Source organism: Hirundo rustica, chromosome 6 (genome assembly GCF_015227805.2).
Source record: "Hirundo rustica isolate bHirRus1 chromosome 6, bHirRus1.pri.v3, whole genome shotgun sequence".
In the NCBI taxonomy this organism is placed as follows: Eukaryota; Metazoa; Chordata; class Aves; order Passeriformes; family Hirundinidae; genus Hirundo; species Hirundo rustica.
In genome coordinates this window covers 153060-174130 of record NC_053455.1, presented here as the reverse complement: position 1 = coordinate 174130, position 21071 = coordinate 153060, and the positions used below count along the sequence as shown (strand labels likewise).

Sequence of the window (21071 nt, the reverse complement as noted above, 5' to 3'; positions counted from 1 at the left end):
TGGGAGCAGGGGCAGAGAGGGACCAGCTCCCACGCTATGCAGGCCCTGGGCTGAGACTCCGGGAGCCCCAGCAGAGACACACTTCAGCTCATGGTGGGCACAGCACAGCCACTCTCTTGCATCCCCTCCCTGTGTGAGCCTTCCCCACTCACCACGATTTTCAAAGGCAAATGAAGTCCAGGTGGATCCCAAGTGCCACCACAGCTGGATCTCCCCACAGAGGCTCCTGCTTGGGGTGCCAGTGCTGTGCCAGCAGACAGGGACTGTCATCTGGAGTTCGGGCATGTTTTAAACTTGTTTATTTCCCATTTAATACATTTTGGTATAATTCTCTCTTATCTTAATTAATATCAAGAAAATTACACAGCTCCCTCTCACAAGAGGAGGCAGAGCAGCGTTGTGCAGGGAAATGCTTGTAGAAACAAAACAAGGAATCTCAAACTCTTACCTCAAGTAAATCAGGGTGACTTTACTGCAGCTAATTGGGTTATCTTCAAATTATGCCCAGAAATCAACTTTGCCCTCCACACAATGTCCTCTTTAAGAAAGCATCGCTGCTCCTCATCTCTCAGCCCCACGGCACAGGAACGTGTCTGTGTGACGCGTCCCTGTCACATCCCACCCCTGACCCCAGCAGGTCTGGCAGGAAGGCACTGAACAGGAGGAACAGGGACAGATGGGAGAGCTCCAAGCTCCAAAAGGCAGAGCAGGGTCCCAGGTGCCACGAGCACAGGGAGCAAGACCCAAACACCATTCCCAGTCCTTCCCACAGCCACTCCTGCTGCTCAGACGCTCCTTGGAGTTACACAGGGAGATGAGCGAAAGTGAGAGGCAAACACAGAGATGATGGCAGGGGATGTCCCTGGGAGTTTTTTAACTTTTGTTTCACTCTGAATGGATCAAGAATCTATCTTTTCCTCCAAAATTATTTCTGGAGAGCCCAAACACCCCAAGCTGACAGGGGTCAGCACCACCAGCAGTGTCTGCAGTGCTGGCGGCACACAGGAACCACGCAGCCGTCCCTGTGGCTCAGCATGCCTGGCTCAGCACCAGGGACCCTCAAAGCCCCCCACCCCGGCCAGGCCACTGTTGCTGTGTGTAATTTTGTGTTTTAATAACCTATGGTTTATTCCTTTTCCCCCCCTGGTGGTAGTTTAGCCTGGGTTGTCTGTCTTCTCTGATACCTACCCCTATTCCCAAATGTTCTCTGTCAATCATTCTGGTGCCAGCCCCTGTCTGGACTGCCCCTTGGGGAATCCCCTATTCCTCGAGGCTCCATTGGTCTGCTTATATAAATCTCATCATTGGCCTTCCCATTGGGTTTATGTTTTGTAAACTCCCCCTTGTGTCCCTCCTTGGTCTTCTCCCCATTGGCCCCTTGACACCCAAACTCCATCCTGCTTCTGTCCCTTAAAACCCACGGTCCAGGTTTGTCTCCTGTCTTCACCTCTGCTCTGTATTCGAGTTATGTGAGGTTAATAAAGGAATCTCAGACTGCATGTGAAGCCCACTCAGCTCCTTTTACACTGACAGCAGCGACCGCTTAGGACCCCGAGGGTTGTGGTGTGCCTCCACAAAGTGCCTTATCACCAGGCACGAGACAACAGGCCACACCAAAACCTGGCCTAAATATACGGAAAAGTCATCCAACGGGAAACACGTTGAGAAGAGCACTTTGTATTCCAAAAAAATGGCATTTTTTAGCAGAGAAGTTCACCTTGACAATTTTCTGCTTATTTCCTGACACAGAAGAAGCTGCGCCTTGGTTACAGCTCAGGAAGCAGCCAGAGGCTTGAGCCCAGCTAAAATATGGATCCAGTGTGCCCAGGGATGGGGGACAGGGGACAGGTTCCAGGGCAGAAGAGGGGACAGGGGGCAGGTCCTGGTACAGTGAGGGGGGGCATTGCAGCAGATCACAGTGCCAGAAAAGCATCACAGCCATTTGCCAACATTTTAACAGTTGTGTTGTTGCAGATTGTTTTTTTAAAGTTTTTCACCTTTTTTAGCTCAAGTCCTCTTATATTAAAGAAAGAAACAGAAAAGCAAAGGCACCATGTCCTTCCCGCTGTACTGGAGATTCCTGAGATACACAAATTCTTTTACATGCACTTAATTTCTGTTGCAAAGATCCGATGCTAATTGAATCTCTTTTAAAGAGAAAGACTTCCACTGGAAAAAAAAAATCTTACTTTAAGGAATCCATAACTTTTTTTATCGTTCTCAGCTTTGCTATCTCAGCTCTCCCTTGCCTATCTCTTCCACTGTCTGGTCCTCTTGTTCACTTTTGTAATTAAGAATGAGGTGGGGAGCTGGAGAAAACTTAAATTACTTCAGTGTCCCAGCAAGGGGACAGAGCAGCCCAGAACGACGCCCTGGGCAGCACTTCCAATCCTGCTCACAGAACCGAGTCATTTTCAAGTTCTTTCCTCAGTCAGCAGCTCCAGCACCACTGCTCCTGGGGGCACAGGGACCTTACACAGCTCCAGCGAACAGGACTCGTGGAGCTTTCGAAAGACCAAACAATCCCAGCGTGGTCTGAGTTGGGAGGGACCTTGGAGGCCACCCAGTTCCATCCCCTGACACGGGCAGGGACACCTTCCACTAGACCACACTGCTTGGGGCAAGAGTAAATTTGCCAAAGTAAAACATCCTGGCAGGACGCTGCCACTCCCAGAATGACTGCGACCAGAGGAGGCACCTGGAAGCATCACCATCGGGTCCACGGTTGCCAAAACCCCACCGAGACCGCCCAGGAGCTGCTGGGAGGAACACAGCCACCAAGAGATTGTGTCAGAGACAGCACAGAGAGGAGAGCTGTGAGGAGCAATGCTCCAGGAAATGCAGAGCCTCGTCTCAGGAGAGAGACATGAAATCCCACCCTGAAATGAGGGAGGAAGGAAGCCAACACCCTCGACTCCCTGCTCCGGGGGACGGGGATAGCACCAGGCACAAGGACAGCTCCTCTGCTGGCTCTGGCACTGAGGGATGACGTGGGGACAGTGGGCTCCTACCCAGCACTTCTGTGCCCCCAGCACAGGAGAGCTCACACCACTGGAATGGGATACGGCAATGCTTCACCCTGCTCCACACGTGTGAATCAGGGAATGTGCTACCTTGCTGTGTGCTGCCAGTTAAACTCGCGCAGAAGGAAACAAACAAATCCCCAGATCTCCCAGAACAGGGTCTCCTAGAGAAGGATCTCCTGCAGCAGGATCTCCTCACCCCCAGGCAGCCTTTACTTCACACTCACATCATCTGAATGAGACGCAGCTGTCCTCATGGCATCCTCCAGTGTAAGAGCCACTTGTACGTGCAATTTCCTTACCACACATGGGCACTCCACACATGAACCCTCCGGGGCACAGCTGGAATTACACTGGAACAGACTCTTTGCAAAGCACAGCGATCCTGTTTGAAAGCCTGGTGCCCCCATAACCAAGGCTGATGAACAGCAACCTGGCCCACACCCAGAGCAGACGGCTCCAGCCCTCATCTCTGCACCCTGCGATAACACCCGGGAGTGCACTGACAGAATGTGACAAACGGGCCCTGGGTGTGACAGGCATTGACACCTCTGCAGCAGCAGTGACACCATGGTCCCGATGCCTTTCCCTGGTCTGAAAAAACTGAGAGCCAGACGTGGTTAAGGGACGAGGGGGTTTTGCCTCAGTGTTTCAACCAGGATCCTTATGGTGCACCACCTTGCCAAGGTGGAACGGTGTGCCGCAATGCACACACACGATAGATCACGTACGCAATTTATAAACCTTACAAATTAGCACATCTAACAAGGGTGCCCCAATGGGAGGTCTGGATGGATGGTGTGATATTCCCTCATATATCCATGGAATTCCCCCCTGGATGGGCCAAACCTCTGGTTTACAGAATATGTTCTAGAGAGGACCTTGGTTTCCCAAGATACCGGAGGGTTTTCCAGCCTCCTGCTAACAGACCTTTAGGGTGTTTGGTCTCCTGGCCTAACAGAATACTAGGGCTGTGCTAAACTGTCAGATTTAAGGAATTACAGGTATGCATGCTAAGAATACAGAGGATACATAAAAGTTAGATAAAAGGTAGATAAAAGAAAAGGCAAAAAAGTCATCCTGGCATCAGTCTGAAAAACGGGAGTTTCCTGCGGGATTCATTCCATGCCTGGCACGGGCAGGACGGGGTACAGGAGCACACTGACAGCACTGCACCCACCCCTCCTTCTGCCCACAGCCTCAGCCTCACGTGCTGCGCCGGCAGCCCAGCACCACTGCACGTGTGCTGCAGGCCATGAATGCCTCTTCCTCCCCATCCATCAGCCCAGATCATCCTGAACCTGCCGCTCAGCCCTGTCCTGCCACAGCTCCGGGCACACAGGGACCCTGCCCTCCAGGAGCACAGGTCAGCACACTGTGCAGAGGGGAAGCCAACATTTGCAAGGATTTGCACCAGCATTAAGTCACCAGAGCTGTGGGCAGGTTGCTGTTTCCATTTCTGCCTTCCTGTGCAGGGAGTGTGTCGGGTTTTTTCCCCGAGATTCAGGTGGTTTTAGAGTCTTTTGCCCTCTGCAAAGCTCTGAGCCAAACGGAAGAAAGAGACAGAGTCTTCAGGTCCTGATTTTTTAAGGTTGCATGCTTCGTTTATTATTTCTTATTTTACAATTTTCTCAGTGCCCAACAAGATGTTTGCAGCTGCCTGGACATCTGGTGACTCCTCCCGAGCTGGGCAGTTGTTATCTTTTATACTAATTGCTACATATTCTTTATTTATCATTACTTGCCAATACCTATCACTTATACTAAAAAGGTCATCTCTACTTTGACCCAATCTCCTTAAACTACTTTGTGCCACCGTCACTGCAGAAATGGAGTGAGGGAAGACGAAAGAAGAAGCAGGAGACAACGCTCCAAATCCTCCATCTTGCCCCCATTCACTTCTATACTAAAACCCCAAATTTACTGTTTTCTCACCCTGTGATGAGCTGAACTCCTATCTTCCACACTCTTGTGGCCTGCAATCCCTCCCGCAGTGCAGGAAGCCTTTCCCATGGACTGGGATCAAAGCCAGTGTCCCTCTGGGCTCTGGGCCGGGGTCCCAGACCCCCCTGCCCAGGTCTCTGACCCTCCAGGGCAGCCAAAGGAATGCCCTGGACTCCAACAGGAGTGGACACTCCTCCATTATCTCTTTCCCCTTCACTCATCGGTAATCAGCACCCTCCCAGCTCCAGCCCCTCCAACCACCAAGAACTCCCTCATACTCTGTAATCTTTATCTCAGGAGCAGGGAGCATGGCAGTGATGGCTGTTTCTGCGTGCCCAGAAGCGCCATACCTGCAATTAAGTTCAGGGGGAAACAGCGTCTGTGCATCAACACGAACTGACGTTCAAAGGACCAGAACTGCATCCCACGGCCGTATGACTCAGGTGTGCCAGTGCCCAAAGCCTGCTGAGGGCTGGAATGCCGTGACCTGGGAGCAGCAGCAGGGCACGGGTGAGCGGGCACTGCACTGCACCAGGACAGGAACAGGAAACACGTTGGGAGAGCGGATCGCCATCAGCATGGGCACAGCAGGAGAGCTGCCAGGCTGGGACTGAGCACGGAGATCTTTCACTCTTGTCCGCCAAGAAAAGCAATTCAAATCTTGTCATCTTGGAGGGCTCCAAATAGCTGCTCAAGGTTCACTGACAGGAGCAGCACCTGGGAGGTTTCCCAGCGTCAGACGGGCAGCGGCAGCCCCGGGAGCACAAGGCTGGGCAGCAGGCACCACGCTTCAGGCAGCCCACGCTGCCCACGAGGGCGGGAACGGGCTCCCACTGCCCTGCAGAGGGAGAGCAGAGGGGGCCAGGACAGCTCCCCCCCTGCAGCACCCTCAGCCAAGATCACCCTCCTGGCCCTATTACTTTTTTATCAGGGAGAGTTCACTGCCAGGGCTGTACCCTCTGCCCAGCTCAGAGCTCACCAGCTGCCAGCCCCCAGCGGTCCAGGTTTTCCACCTGACAAATAAGAACTGCCAGACAAGCAAAACCCTGTGAAGTGCAGCTGAGCAAGTAAATGCTACGAAACAAGAGCAATTTATTCCACAGCTTACGAGTCAGTCTGTGGTCCTCAGAGATAATTCTGCTGTCAGGTGCTTATGTTCCTCCAGCAGTGCCAGGCTACACAAGATGCTTTTGTGCCTCTATTAGCCCACACATGTGCGGATCCTCCTTTTCCACATCATATTTGCATTCAACACATAAAATTTTGCTTGATCTGTGCTGTAAACTAACCACAAATCTGTCACAAGATTGCATGGAAAACCCAAGTGGGCTTCTCAGCAGTATTTATTATTCAGGACACTGAAACGTACTGGTCTTTCTGGAAAGGTCTGGCAGTCTGGAAACACCTTTTGCACTCACTTCTTCCCAGCAACACTGGTGGTGTGCTGTCTGAGTTGCCGTGCCTCTCACCTAGGAGCAAACCACCCCTTACTGAGATTTGAACTTTAATGTATTCTCCAGATCTGCTGAATCAGCCCTGTTCGTTCCAGAGTCACTCCTGCACAGCCTCACTGATGTACAGGGTATTTTACACTTCTGCTTCTCCCCGTCTTTCCTGGCAGACAGGTGCCCAGGCAGTGCTTTGCTCCAACGCCAAGGCACCACGAGTCACCCACAAGCCCCTGAACTCCCCTTTCCAGAGGAGAAAACCCCTGCAGCCCTCTGCCGTCCCTGGGCTGTCACAGGGCCCAGAGCAGGGGGGCTTCCCGTGGATGGGACTGTCGGCACTGAGGACCTCAGCAAAGGGAGCGGACGCTTCACCCCGTCCCCACCACAGCACCCCTGCGGCGGTGCCCACACCCAGGGCACGGTGCTGCAGGAGCAAGGAGCAGCACATGGCACAGCCTGAGCCGGGGACAGCGGGGACCTGCAGCTACCCACCGTCACCCTCACGCAGGCACGGGGCACAGGCTGAGCTTTGGACACCGCCCGGAGCACGGGGCTTTCTGAGCCACGACCAACAGGAAACACCCGGCCCAGCCTGAAACCTTCTCATAATAATGAACCATCGCATTTCTATGGAAGAACTTCTTCCCTGGGACGGTGCTGAGGCCCTGGCACAGGGTGCCCAGAGCAGCTGCGGCTGCCCCTGGATCCCTGGCAGTGCCCAAGGCCAGGCTGGACATTGGGCTTGGAGCAGCCTGGGACAGTGGGAGGTGTCCCTGCCATGGCTGGGGTGGGATGAGCCATAAGGTCCTTTCCAACCCAAAAGACTCTGGGATTCTGTGACTCTGTAAAGGGAACATGTCAGGAAAAGCCATAAAAAACTCCCACGGTTCCATGTCGGGCACGGGGAGCTATCGGAGGGGCAGCTGCTCCCCTCAGCTCCTGCTGCTCCCATCTGGGGAGCAGAGCTCGAGGCCAACCTGACAGGCATCCACATTTGACATCAGCAGGTCAGCCTGTCACTAATTGAATTATACCTGCATTACTTAATAAACAAAGAATACTCTCCACATTACAAGGATGTAATCCTTTAATTGGTTTATGAGCACAGAGTCCCATGGGAAGTGTCACAAATCCATCAGGATGCCCTGAGCGCTGCGTTTCTGAGCTGGAGAGATAACGAGTGTCATATGCCAGCAGTCAGCTCTGGGCTGAGCTGGAGAGGGAGCTGAGCCACACTGCTCTGCTCCACACCACCAGCACACCCAGCACCAGTACTCCCAGCACTGCTCCTGAGGGCTGTGCAGCTGCACCACCAGCAGGAGCCGGCAGTCAGACCCCATCCTTCCAGTCCTTCCAGCCCCGCAGCCCTGCGGCCCCCTCCCTCCCTCCCAGGCTGCTGCCCACCCCGCTGTGCAGGGCGTGAGTGACCCCAGGCTGCCCCAGAGGGCACCCAGGGCCCCTTCCAGGCACAGCGCTGTGGGCAGCTCAGCACTGCAGCCCCCAGCAGTGCCTCCAGCCCCCCGCCCGCACCCGATCCGTCCATGTGGGGCCTTGCCAACACAGCCCCACCTGGCTCCCCAGACACACACGGAGAGGACGCGGGTCCTCCTCGTCCAGCATCTCGCCCTAGAAATCCCCTCTGCTGCCCCACACAACTTGCTGCTGCGGATGTAAACCAGAACCCGTATCGATGAAACGCAGCGCGCTTCAAAAGCCGGGGCAGAGGGAAACCATGCTCTGCACGGGGCAGGTGTCCTGCTCCACGACGCCTCACGCACGCTCCTCGGCTCAGGATCAAGTGTGCCGCTCCAAATCCACTTCAGCATCCGGACCACCAGCAGTGTCGCTCCACTGGCCGTGCTGAGGGCAAGGACGGAACGGGGCACGGACACATGCTGGCCACCTCGGAGGGCACAGAGCACTGCTGGCCACACCCACGGCACGCAGGGAACAGAGCGTGGGGCACGGGAGCGTGGCTGGGACCTGACTGCTGCATGCTGTCCCTGCCACACGGGGACACCCGGACAGCCACAGACACGTGTGCTGCTCCCCTGACACTTGGGTTGGACCTCCTGTGCCTGGCACCGCAGGAACAGCGTGCTGTGCCCCTGGAGCACGAATGATTCCTCTGATCTGTGCGTGGTAGCTGTAACACCTCTGTCCTTCACTCTCCTCCTTCAGCCTTCACCTCTCCTCACATCCCCAGAACAAACCAGGGAAACGTTACTGACCATTGGGGAACCATTTGGATATTTTATTAACGCCTACACCCAAATTCCAGACGGCACAGAGCAAGTCCAGCCTCTCCTCAGCATTCCAAGTTTGCGCTCTACCGGTCACACAATTTCACTCGTTATTGTACTTTATTTACTGTTATTATAACTTTCCAGATGGAATTTAAGTGCATCACACACTCTGTACGTTGATTGGCTTCCTCGATGCTTCTTAGAAGAAATGAAGATTTTCAGCTCAGCCCTTGGTACCTGTTGGTGACCCCACAGGAGGCCCTGGCAGAGCCAGAGCTGCCCGGGGCACTCACCTGAGCAGTTCGGCTGGGACCCATCTGGATACACAGCACAAGGCTCATTCAAAAACCACTGTCCTAATCTGTTCCCTTAGAAATCAACACAATCCTCCTCTGGCGCTAACAGCAGCTGCAACCATCCATCCTGACCTACCATGTCTTTTTCTGTGGTGTCCATTATGCTTTCCTTCTAGACCAGGGAAGGACGGGAGATTGCTTCAATCCACAGAAGTTGCATGTTTGCAGAATGCTTCTCAAATAACACAGGTCAGGTGCGTCCAGCTCAGGGCAGGAGTGAGCGATGATGAGCACAAGGGGAATGCCAGCCCTTGGGGAGGCAACCTGTCACCCCAACCACATCAGAACCTGTCATTTCAACCACATCAGAACACTGGACCCCGAGGGAGGGATCCTGCTGCTCGCCAGAGGGGGAACGCAGAGAGGGGAGGAGTATGTGGGACACCTGCAGGATCCAGCTGCCGACGAGCAGGGGGCTCTGTGCAAGGAACACGGAGTACTGGAAAGGAGGCCACCTCCTCCAGGCACTAAATGCAATCCTCGCCATGTGCCTGGGGACAAGGACACATCTGTTTGAAGTGGCCCAACATGCCAGGGCAGCAAGTGACGACTAGCCCACGAAGGAGTCCCCAAGCAGGTGCTCTGCTGGCTGAGCCTCTGAAGCCACACGTCACCAGGGTGTCTGATTGTCTCCACGTTCATCCCCACCCCTGGTCCTCAGCACAGCGTATGGGGCCTGAATGTTACCAGACCCACACTATGAGGACAGGCGGAGGCACTTGCAGCACATCTCCAACCCACCATGGCCACGCCAAGGCCCCTTGCACAGTGCCTGCCGGGACATCCCGCTGCTGGGCACCGGCACACACCGCTGGAGCCTCGACTGGGGCTCGTGCTGTTATCCCGGCTCTTTACAGCGCGGCTGAAAGATGCTGCTGTCTGCGTCAGCCTGCCCAGGCTCGGCTGTGCATCCAGGGCCCCGGTGCTCCCCTGACCAGGGCACTAGTGCTGCGCAGAGCCCTCCCCGCACGCCTGTGACACGGCAGACTGTCCCCAGAGGCAGCCACGGCCGAAGCTGAGGCTGGGAAGCAGGGAAGCAGGAAAGCACCAGTCACTTCTCGGGAGCTGCAGTTCGGAGCCCGGTCCCCGAGAGCAGCGTCACTGCAGCTGGGCGCCGGCGGAGATGAGACACAAGGCTGACGTGTCAGGAGGAGCCACGAGCACAGCAAACCTGCCCACGGCACAGCGACACCGAGGCTGCCCACGGCAGCGCCAAAGCTGCCCACCGCGCGCACGGCGCAGCAAGGCGATGGCAGCCGGCAGCAGAAGGCTCCTGTGAAACAGCACGTACCCGGCAGCACCACTGAGTCACGGCTGACAAGGCGACAAATCCCGCTCGCCTTACTCAGACCCGCTCCCACGAGCCCCATCAGGGAGCCGCACATCGAGGCTCTCAAAAGCGCGTTGGAGAAAACAAGAACGACGCAGCTCCCAGAGCCCCAGCAGTGCTGCCACTGGCACCTGTGGCACCTGCCCTCCTGTGCCAGTGGCACCTGTGACACCTGCCCTCCTGTGACAGTGGCACCTGTGGCACCTGCCCTCCTGTGCCAGTGGCACCTGTGACACCTGCCCTCCTGTGCCCAATGTCACCTGCCCTCCTGTGCCAGTGGCACCTGTGACACCTGCCCTCCTGTGACAGTGTCACCTGTGACACCTGCCCTCCTGTGACAGTGTCACCTGTGACACCTGCCCTCCTGTGACAGTGTCACCTGTGGCACCTGCCCTCCTGTGCCAGTGGCACCTGTGGCACCTGCCCTCCTGTGCCAGTGGCACCTGTGACACCTGCCCTCCTGTGCCCAATGTCACCTGCCCTCCTGTGCCAGTGGCACCTGTGACACCTGCCCTCCTGTGCCCAAAGTCACCTGCCCTCCTGTGACAGTGGCACCTGCCCTCCTGTGCCAGTGGCACCTGTGACACCTGCCCTCCTGTGCCAGTGGCACCTGTGACACCTGCCCTCCTGTGCCCAAAGTCACCTGCCCTCCTGTGACAGTGGCACCTGTGACACCTGCCCTCCTGTGCCCAATGTCACCTGCCCTCCTGTGACAGTGGCACCTGCCCTCCTGTGACAGTGGCACCTGTGACACCTGCCTTCCTGTGACAGTGGCACCTGCCCTCCTGTGACAGTGTCACCTGTGACACCTGCCCTCCTGTGCCCAATGTCACCTGCCCTCCTGTGCCAGTGGCACTTGTGACACCTGCCCTCCTGTGCCAGTGGCACCTGTGACACCTGCCCTCCTGTGCCCAAAGTCACCTGCCCTCCTGTGACAGTGACACCTGTGACACCTGCCCTCCTGTGCCCAATGTCACCTGCCCTCCTGTGACAGTGGCACCTGCCCTCCTGTGCCAGTGGCACCTGTGACACCTGCCCTCCTGTGACAGTGGCACCTGCCCTCCTGTGCCAGTGGCACCTGTGACACCTGCCCTCCTGTGACAGTGGCACCTGCCCTCCTGTGACAGTGGCACCTGTGACACCTGCCCTCCTGTGCCCAAAGTCACCTCCCCTCCTGTGCAGGGGCAGACACTTCACGTCCCAGGCAAAGCCTTCACTCTGGCTGAAGCACAGAGAACTAGCACCTCACGCATGTGCAGCAGAACATTCCTGCACGACTCCTCACGGGTGCTAAAGCAATCCCATCCCAATCCCAGCACCAGCAGCACCAGGGGACTAAAACACATCCTGGGGATTCCTCTCAGTGTGACTTTCTCCCCCGCATCTCCTCCTCTTTGTTTGTGTTTTCCCCTTACACCTGCTGTCCTGCATCTGCTGAGTCCTGCTGCAGGAGTCACAGAGCTGTCATAGCTCACTGTGGTGGGCCCCCGCCTCTCCATCCCCCATGGCCAGCTACAGAGGCCAGGAAGTATAAATAATTGGAAATAGTTACATGGGGAATATCACCTGTCTGGCAATGAAACAACGCTGAAGCAACAAAAACTGAAGAGTTTTATCTGTCTCCAATCCAAAGAATTCCAATGTGATCTTGACAGAGAAGCCTAAATAAAAACTTCAAGGGAAAAAAGATATTTGACTTTAAAGCAAAGCTACCTAATCATATGTTTTCATGGAAATGTTTTGCCACGAGACAGTTCCTGGGGAGAAGCTTCATCTACAAAAGCAAACTCAAAACCACAGCACTGGACACGAACTCTGCAGCATTAGGAACTGGCTCAAATACTCCGAGGTCCCACTGGCCACGTGCTACACAATTAGAGGCACCCACCAAGGCTCCCATTACTGCCTCAGCCATTTGACAAACCACCTTCTACATTATCCAGCCTGCTCAAAACAAATGTGACTTGTAGAGCCATTTATTCCCTGGAAACACCAAAGCTGCTGCCCAGCTCAGCAACAGGTGTGGCGTGGCCAGCGAGGCCGGCAGGACAGGGCACGCGGGCAGGGGTCCCTGGGACAGCATGACCACCCTCAGAGCACCTGAGCTACGCACCAAGTAGGCAGGTAAAGCAGTGCCAGGTACCTGTGCCCACGGTGCTGGGCAGGACACGGCTCCTGGCACCGCACCACAGATCTCTGGCCTGCGGAGCCCAGAGCCCCGGCCAAGGGACCTGGGGTGACCTGGAGGATCAGCACTGACTTTGGCTCGAGGGGCTCTGGGCCAGGGCCTTCTGCAGGAGCCCTGTCTTCTCCTCTCCTCATCTCACCTGCTCCCCTGTGAATACCAACCCCTTCCCCTTCTCCCTCCTCCTCTGCAGCCTCTTAGTTCTCCAAGAGCTGACAGCAAGAGCTGCCACAGAAAACAAAACGATGGCCATCACGACTGCATGTCAGGCTGCAGGCAGGCAGCCAGCCATCACTGCCACCAGCCCCCAGCCAGCAAGCCCATGGGCTACTCGGGGATGCAGCCGAGGTCTCCACCCCTCCTCAGGAGCCCCACCGAGACCGACACCAGCTCCAGAGAGCTGCACACAGGGACACGGAGCCCCCTGCAGCAGGGCTCTCTGGGAACACCCTCCCAGCCGGGATCCAGGACTGCAGAGGAATTCCATAACCTACCTTACTTCAAGCTTTGTCATTTTGTTTCCAGAATGGCATCTCAAACTCCAGAGTACCAGAAGGTATATCTGACTAATTTGAAGCAAATGTTTCTATTTTGCTGCAAAGTGCTTGATTATTCGACAAAAAATTTCTAGAAAGAATGGTTCAATCTTCAGCAACAAAACCTTATACTTTGCATAAGGTTTGGATTTGGTTTTCCAGGCTTGAGCATGTCTCCAGTGCTGCTTCTGTTCAACCACATTTCTCCCTGCTACCCAGCCACACAGACAACAAGCTTTTGTTTCCAATGCATTTTAGGTAACTACCTCAAGAATAGTTTTTATTTTAAACAAACACAGACACATAAGCTTCCCCCAGCACAAACTTCATCGGATAGCATCAGCAAGCACGTTTTAATAGCACGATATTGAAAAATAATTTTACTACTAGCTAGAAAAGTCTGAAGACTGCAGAGGATATATTTAGATGTGTATAAATAGACAACACTCAGTGATGTCTGGTCCAAGGAGTACAAATCTTCCCTAATGCATGGAATATGCCTGGCCCAAAACGCTTGAGCAGCACTTACACAGCCTTTTCAGTCTGGCTCGGGTTCTGAGCCCGCTAATAGCGAGGCCATTAGAGCGGCGCTCGGGCCCAGCTGCTTGTGCAGGGAATATGCAAAGATTGCTCTCTAAAACCGAGCCCGTCACCACATCTGAAAGCACAGGCGGTATCGATCAGCAGTGGAAAGCCATTAGCTCTCCAGCCTCTGAACTATCTCCACGTGCCCCAGCGAAGGGACAAGCCCTCCAGGCACCTCGGGCTGCTGCAGCTACCCAAGACAGACCCTGTGTGCCAAGGCCATCCTTCCCGATGCACCCGCCTTGGCGTCCCCTCCAATCTTTCTCAAAAAACTGGGCAAGATCCGGTTTTTTCTTGCCATGCCGCTCCGCCACATCTCTTCTTGGGTTTCCCACATTCCCAGCCAGTCCAGAGCCCCGGCTGGCTCTCATCCTCCTCCCTCTGGCCCCACTCACACCTTCAATGGCCAGCAGGAGCCTCTCCAGACAACAGACCGGCATGAAAAATTCCAGCCAACCCCCTGAGACCCCATGGTGAGCAGTGCTGCAGTTGAGCACAGCTTCTCTTGGCTGTAAGGATGACGTGAGCACTCAGCCCACCGGCTCCCACTGCAACAGGACAATCTGGAGCCCACTGCTGCACGTGTGTGGTGCAATGGTCAATCTCAAGTCCTCCCCCCCGCAGCTGGAAGCATCTGGTGAGCAGGCAAACTAGTTCAGCTTTAACTTGCATTGGGTACCTGAGATATTCAGGATTTTCTTCCACTGACAGCCCTACCATGACAAAACCAGAAACTGCTCTTTCTGAAAGCAGAAATATGAGGTAATATGCCAGGAGATATATCTTAGAGAGGCTTGTAACTGGAGGCCAAACTGGCAAGCTCTGGTGTGCATTACGATCCAGTCTTCTGCATTTAAACACATTTATTATGCATTTAAACAAATGCATAATCCCTTGAGTGCAGTATATATTTAGCAACGTGGATTAGGAAGGTGTTGGGCACTGAGAACGCTCAGTCTCTGGTTTGTGCAAAATCAAACCTGACTCCCAGACCAGCAGTGGAATTGCCAGGCCTGGCACACCTCTACCTGCCAGGACCGACTCTGGCAATACCACGGAGTCCACGGGCCAGCCCGGAGGTGTGGCCTGCACACAGCACCGGGGTGCCCACTCAGAGTCCTCGTGGCAGCACACGCAGGTCCAGGCAGCTGGGATGCAGCCCTGCCACGCCAGGACAGGCCGGTGCCAGCACACGCAGTCCGTTCGGGCAGCACTGCCCCATGCTCCTGGACACAGCCGCGGCCAGGATCGCTGCTGCCAGAGCCAGCCCAGACCCCTCCATCTGCGGATGCACAGCCGGAACCAAACAGGCTCCAATTCCAGGACGGATTCATTTGGCCTCGCCGGGGTTCTGGCTGGCCGTGCCGGCCACGAGCGCTGGCCCCAGGATGCTCAGAAGGAACGAGCTGACACCACGTGTCACGCAGGAACATGCGAAATGGAAGCGTGGGTGGGGAGGATCACCAGCACGACAGCGCGATGGCCAAGGGCAGGGACTCCCAGCTTGTCCAGTTCCACGGCACTCAGCCTAAGGCCACACGGGGCTGGGCATGGCTGGGGGCGTTTGCTGCCCCACCCGTGGCCTCCAGGACTGGTGAGGCCGGGTTCACGACCACAGCTGGGACCAACGCATCCCTCTGCTCCACACACAACATAATGAGTGCCCCGGAGATGCAACAGACTGGGAGGGAGGAGGCGAAAGTGCAGGAAGGGAAGAGCTGCTGTCCCAGGATGCAGAGGAACCGCAGAGCCGGTGCTCCCCAGTCTGTGCCGGGAAGGACCAGCCCGGAAAGAGGCTTCCCCAGTACACCTGGCGCAGACATGCCGGCTCGCACACCCGCTGCCGGCCGCAGCCGGGCCCCCGGAGCCGCGAGGGCTGATGCTCCGACACCAACATGGCTGCGAGGCTCCGCCGGCTTCTCCGCCGCTGCTCTGCCATCTCCCCAACGGGAACCTTCCGGCGGGGAAGGTCCATTCCCGGGGACGCGGGGGACCGCGGCGGCCCTAGAGACAGAGCGGCCGGGAGAGCGGCGTGTGTGGCAGCCGGGGGCGGTGGGACGGGGCGGGGGAAGCCGCGGGGGTCCCGCGCCCTGTGGCAGAGCCCCGCACCCCCCGAGCGCCTCCCGAGCCTCCCGCGAGAGCGCCCGGGATGGCTCCGCAACGGCGGCGCCTCCGCCCGCTCGGGCAGCGCCGCAGCGCCAGCGGTGCCGGGTAACCGGGCGGCGGCGGCACCGCGGCGCGGAGGGGGCGGCGGCCGCGGCGCGGGCGGCCCCGCAGCATCGCAGCCTGGCGGCAATCTCCGCCCCGCGGCATCTCCGGCCCCGCGGCACCCCAGCACAGCCGGCCCGGCGCGGGCGGCCGCCGCGCCGTCCCGCGGGCAGCGGCGGCAGCGCGGCCCGGCCCGGCCCCGTCCGCGGGGCACCCAGCCCCGCCGCTCCGCGCTCCCCGCGGCCGCCGCCCTCCGGGGAAGGGCGTCGTCCCCGCGCCCCCCGCCGCGCCGCGGGGTCGCCCCCATCGGGACGTTCGGGACCGGCCGGGCCGGCCCCTCACGCCCCCCCCCCCCCACCCCCCTCCCCGCCCCGTCCCCCTGGGCCGGTACCGCGGTGCAATGCAGATGCGCCGGGCGCGACTCCCCTCGCGTTACCTGGTTCCTCCGGGGACGGGGCGGCGGCCGGAGCGCGTCCCTGCGGGTGCGGCCGCGGCCGGCCCGGCGGGCTGCGGGCGCTGGCGGCAGGCGGGCTGCCCGCCGCTCCGCCCCGAGCCGGCGCTCACCGCCCGCATCCTACCGCGGCTCCGCGGCGGAGCTGCCCGCGGCCGGGGCGGGCAGGGCGGCCCGGGGACGGCCCCACGCGGCGGCTCGGGCGGGCGGCGGCACACGCACACACGCGCGGCGGGGGCGGGAGGCGCGGGACAACCCGCCCGCATCGCCCCGCACCGGGCAGCCCGCCCCGTTCCGCTCCCGCCGGCGCTGACCTTGTCGCGTACCTGCGCCAGGTTAATCCTCGCCAAGCGCTGCCTCTCCGCACCCCGCTGCGGGATCCCGCGCGCCGGGCGCCGCACCGCGCGGGACGGACGACGGACGGACGGACGGACGTGGCCGAGGCGCGGGCAGCCCCCGCCGCACGGGGCCGGCGCCTCCCGGGTGCGGGGTGCCGCTAGCGCGGGGCGGCCGGCAGGCAGGGCCATGCGGCTCCGCGCCGCTCCGCGCCGGGTCGCGCTCAGGCGGAGCAGCCGCGGCGGCGGGAGCCGCGGCGGGGGCAGAGCGGGGAGCGCGGCGCCCGCGGCTCGGCCCTCCGCGGCGGCGGCAGCCGCGCCCATCCTCCGCGCCGCCGGCCTCCGCCCGGCCCCGGCCCCGGCCCCGGCCGCGTGGCAGCCGCGCCGCTCGCTGCCGCATGGAGCAGCCGCCGCCTCCCCCGCTCCGCGCCGCGCCGGGGCGGGCCGGAGCAGCCGGGCCCTCCCCGCCCCGCCGCACGCACGGCTGAGCCGCGGCCGCCCGACCGCCGCCGCGCAGACGTGCGGCCGAGCCGCCCCCCGCCGCGCCGGGCTCGGGGCTGCGCGCCGCCGGGCGGGACCGGCCGCGGGCGCCGGCACGGATGCGGACACGCCTCCGCCTTGCCCCGCCGCGCCGGGCGCCGAGAGCGGCCGCGGTCCCCGGGGCGCCCCACGACCCTCCCCCGGCCGCCGCCCGGGGCCCCACGTCCGGAGCGGGCGGCGGGCGGGGGGCGGTGAGCGGGAGTTTGACCCGACGATCGATGCCGGGGATGCGCCGGCCGAACCGTCCCGCGGCGCCGGGCGGCAGAGCGGCGGCAGCAGCTCCGCTCTGCTCCGCTCCGCTCCGCGCCGCCCGGCACGGCGAGGGCTCCCGGCCGCCCTCGGGACGGGGCACGCAGCTGCCCGCGTCCTGCCCGCGCCCTGCCGGCCCGAGGACAGGGACTGCAACGCCGGACTTCTAGGCGGGATCATCCTGGCAGGAGAAGGAAAGGCTGGGTCGTCTGTGGGGGCAGTAAACTGGAGCGCTTTGGGGGATTGCGGCATCGTTACCTGTCTCCTGGATCTCTAAAAGGGAGGAGAGTGCGTTTCGTGCTATGGAACACTGACTAGAACCCTTTTCTAGTGCTCTTTTGTGGGAAAACGCCGGGGATGTTGCAGGACCCGAAGAAGAGGAGCGCTGCCTGGAGAGCCTGGAAGAGGAGCTAATTAACGAACCTCGTCAGCGGCCGGTGACCCCGCGCCCGCGGGGATGTGCAGACACGTGCCCTACCACCGCTGGGCAGCGGCCCCTTCTCCCCCGACGCTCTCCCCCTGGGATGGGAGGCAGCTGCAGGCTCCTCGGGGCTGCCCCGGGACTCTGCAGCCGGACCAGCTCGCGTGGCCACTGCTGCTGAGGGTGCGGCAGAAAAGCCATCGACTGCTCGGCAGGCTTGGAAGCAGCGGGAGCGATGCTCCTGGGATACACCGGCATCTTCTCGCCGGGGATGCTAGTGGCAGGATCCCCGTTCCGGAAACGGGAAGAAGCAGTGGCCGTCCTCATTCCTCTCTGCTGATACCGTGCCAAAGTTTTTTGTGCCTCGGGATGCAGCGTCTGGCGTCGGTAAGAGTGAGAAGAGGGAACACGTCACTATTCCCCGGCTCAGGGCTGTCCGTGTGACCTGACAACGTTGAAGTGGTCTCCACAGCAGCCTGTGACCCTGGTCTCTCAAGGAGCACAGCTGCCAGAGCCACATCATCCTCTGTCCTGACAGCCTCTGAGGCTGTGCAGAGACAGGCTGCCAGGCTGGGCCTGAGTTAGTGTTTATCTCCAGCTGCCGTTTCATGGAGCTAGTTCGAGCTTTTACAGGTGGAGAGAGGCTGGCAGGAGGAAATGAGTCCAAATCTTCTCCCTCTCAAAGGAAAACTCATGTCAGCTGGTTTTGCTGGGGTGGTCGCTGCCCCACACTCAGTCCTAGCGCCGGTCGCCTTTGGAGCTGGCGGCAGTGGCGCACTCAGCCCTGATTTGGCGTTCACAGTGTGCTCCCCTGTGGAGAGAGAAGAGAGACACTAAGATGCTCCCTGGTAAAACATCCGTGGTCTTGGCTGGCATCTACCAGTCCCTTGGGCTTCAGGTTCAAGCATTTGCTGCTCTGCCAGTTCTCTGCTGCCCCAGAAGCAGGGGGGCTGGCATTGGAAGAGGAGGCAAACATTGGGGTACGGCTTCCCTGGCCATAGGAACATGGACAAGCACAGTGGAAACTCGGTGGGAGCTTGTGCTCAGGGCCTGGTGTGTGCTGGGGGGTGCACTGGTTTGCACAAGCACACTGTGAGAGCTGCTTCAGAACCACTCTGACCTGGTACCAGCACAGCACAGCCCAGGAGCTCCACAACCTTGCAGCCAAAGCAGCGTCCTGTGCTTTCTGGCCTCAGGTGGTTGAGCATCTTCTTTGTCAGCCTGAAATCCTTCCTGGATGTGAGACTGAGTTGACAACACCGCCTAGTTAATGTACCCAGTGGGAAAACTCCTGGGGCGTCCAGGAGTGTGGGATCTGTGGGTGTGCTGGGGAGGTTCCCTCGCTGATGGCTGGGGTGGAAATCCCGCTTGTCTGATCCTGGGCCCACACCTAAGTGGCTGCGATGCCGAGCAGGTCTTACCCTGACGCTGTTCCCCTCCCCCTTGTCCCCCCTCCGCTGGGGCCTCTCCTGGGGTGTTCCCGCCTGCCCCTGGTGACTCCGTGGGGGTGTCTGTGCCTGAACGCTCCCTTCAGTGCCAGGGACAGGCTGTTTTGGGACAAACCTCAGTGCCCTGGGAGGGACAGGTCTGTGTCCTGGCATCGTTATTCCCAGTGCCTGGCAGTGTGCCTTGTGGACAGTGCTGTCCTGCAGGGCCCTGGCACTGGGGATGCTCGGGGTTACTCCGGTGAGCTCCCACCTAGCTCTGGCCAGGATTCACCCTGCCCTGGGGACCCTCTGGGGCTCAGCACTCAGCCCCATTACCCTTCTGAACAAGCCCTTGCTGGGGGTTTTGTCTTGCTCTCGCCAATTTGTGTTAAAATGCTTTTTCACTTTTCCTGACAGAGCTGAGAACTCCTTAATCTGAAATCTTTTTCCCCTCACAGGTATCATTTAAAATTATTTCGTTGTGGTTTTTTGTTTTTTGTTTTCCCTGAAATAATGAGACTTTGAGGAAAGTGCTTTGTTTAAATAACACAGTGAGCTCTTTAATGCACTTTCTAACCCTCAGTCACCTCCGGAAGGAGGGACCTGGGGCCGAGGCACGGTGCCACCGCGCTGCAGCTGCTGACGACGGGGAGCCGCGCTCACCCCGCCTGCTGCCCACAACACCCGCAGCCCCGGTGCCACAGGGGCTGCCCGTCCCTCATCCCTCCCGGCCCCAGCCCACAGAGCCGAGCAATGCCCCAGCAGTGCCGGGAGCCGGCAGCATCCCGGGAGCTTGCTGGGGCGGAGGAGCGGCGGGCGCTCGCTGCCGGGGCGGTGCTGGCTGTGCCATGGACGGGAGCAGGAGCTGTTCAGGGATAACGTCACTGCACCGAGCGGTTTTCCATCAGCACAGGCCCTTCCCCGGCAGGCTCCGAGCGCTGGTACCGCGTGCTGAGTGTACACCCTAAAGGAGAGCGGCAGCAGTGCAGGGGAGCGGCGCCCGGGCGCTGCAGCTTCTGACAGCCCGGCGAAAAGCATGTCAGAGGCGGGACATGGCACTCCTTGAGAGTACTGCGGTACCTCACCAAAAAGTGCCTGGAACCGGCAATGCTTATTCATCCTTACAAGGAGAAAATTCACTGCCCTAACCACGGAAATGTCAAATGTCATGTTGCGTGAAGTAGATTTCTCTTCCCCGGAGCACCGTGGAGTTGAGAACGCCTCAGGTGCCAGTGCATGCCAGCCTCCCCTTCTAGGACCCTGGGAAGCATGTGAGGTTGACCCAGCGATCATTTCCTGGGGATGTTTTTTCCATTTTAAGTTCTTTAGTCTGTACGATGGGGGAGCTGTTGCATTGTACAAAAATCGGCAGGGACCGATCCTGCTCCTTCCGGAGCCCTCTGTCGCAGAGGTGAGAACGCTCCCCAGCTGTCCTGGTGCCCCCAGCTCTCACCCTGGCCAGGGAGGCTCAGGGCAAGCGGTGCTGAACCTGGCCCAGGCACGGGGGTCCCTCCGTGCTCCCTCTGATTTAATTTCAGGTGAACTGGTGTGACATTTCTCCCAGGGGTGCGTCGGTGGGTGGTGGGGCCCCAGCACGTGTTGGTGCCCTGGCCTTCGTGTGCCGGCCCCACAGTGCCCGACCCTGCTGCTGAGCCGCCTCACACCCGAAACCACCGCGGCCTTAGCCTCAAACAGGGTTCACCTGGGGGAGCCAAACCAAGATACCTAAGAGCTGCAGTGCACCCTCTTGTGCATCTTTAATCAAAAAAACAGCTTAGATTTAAAAT

The 21071-nt window shown here is 58.9% G+C and overlaps 1 protein-coding gene across 3 annotated transcripts in view; it reads right to left on the bottom strand.

Annotated features, from left to right (window-relative positions):
• The window catches only part of LRFN5 (leucine rich repeat and fibronectin type III domain containing 5), a 42901-nt gene extending 26168 nt beyond the window's left edge, over positions 1-16733 (bottom strand). For 2 of the 3 annotated variants that reach the window (XM_040068671.2, XM_040068668.2), the window contains exon 1: positions 16639-16733. The gene's annotated coding sequence lies outside the window, so the exon portion shown is untranslated. Of the gene's footprint in view, positions 1-16297; positions 16360-16638 lie in introns of those variants that run through there. The other variant, XM_040068669.2, reaches the window with a different exon arrangement.
• Positions 16734-21071: the final 4338 nt, after the last annotated feature.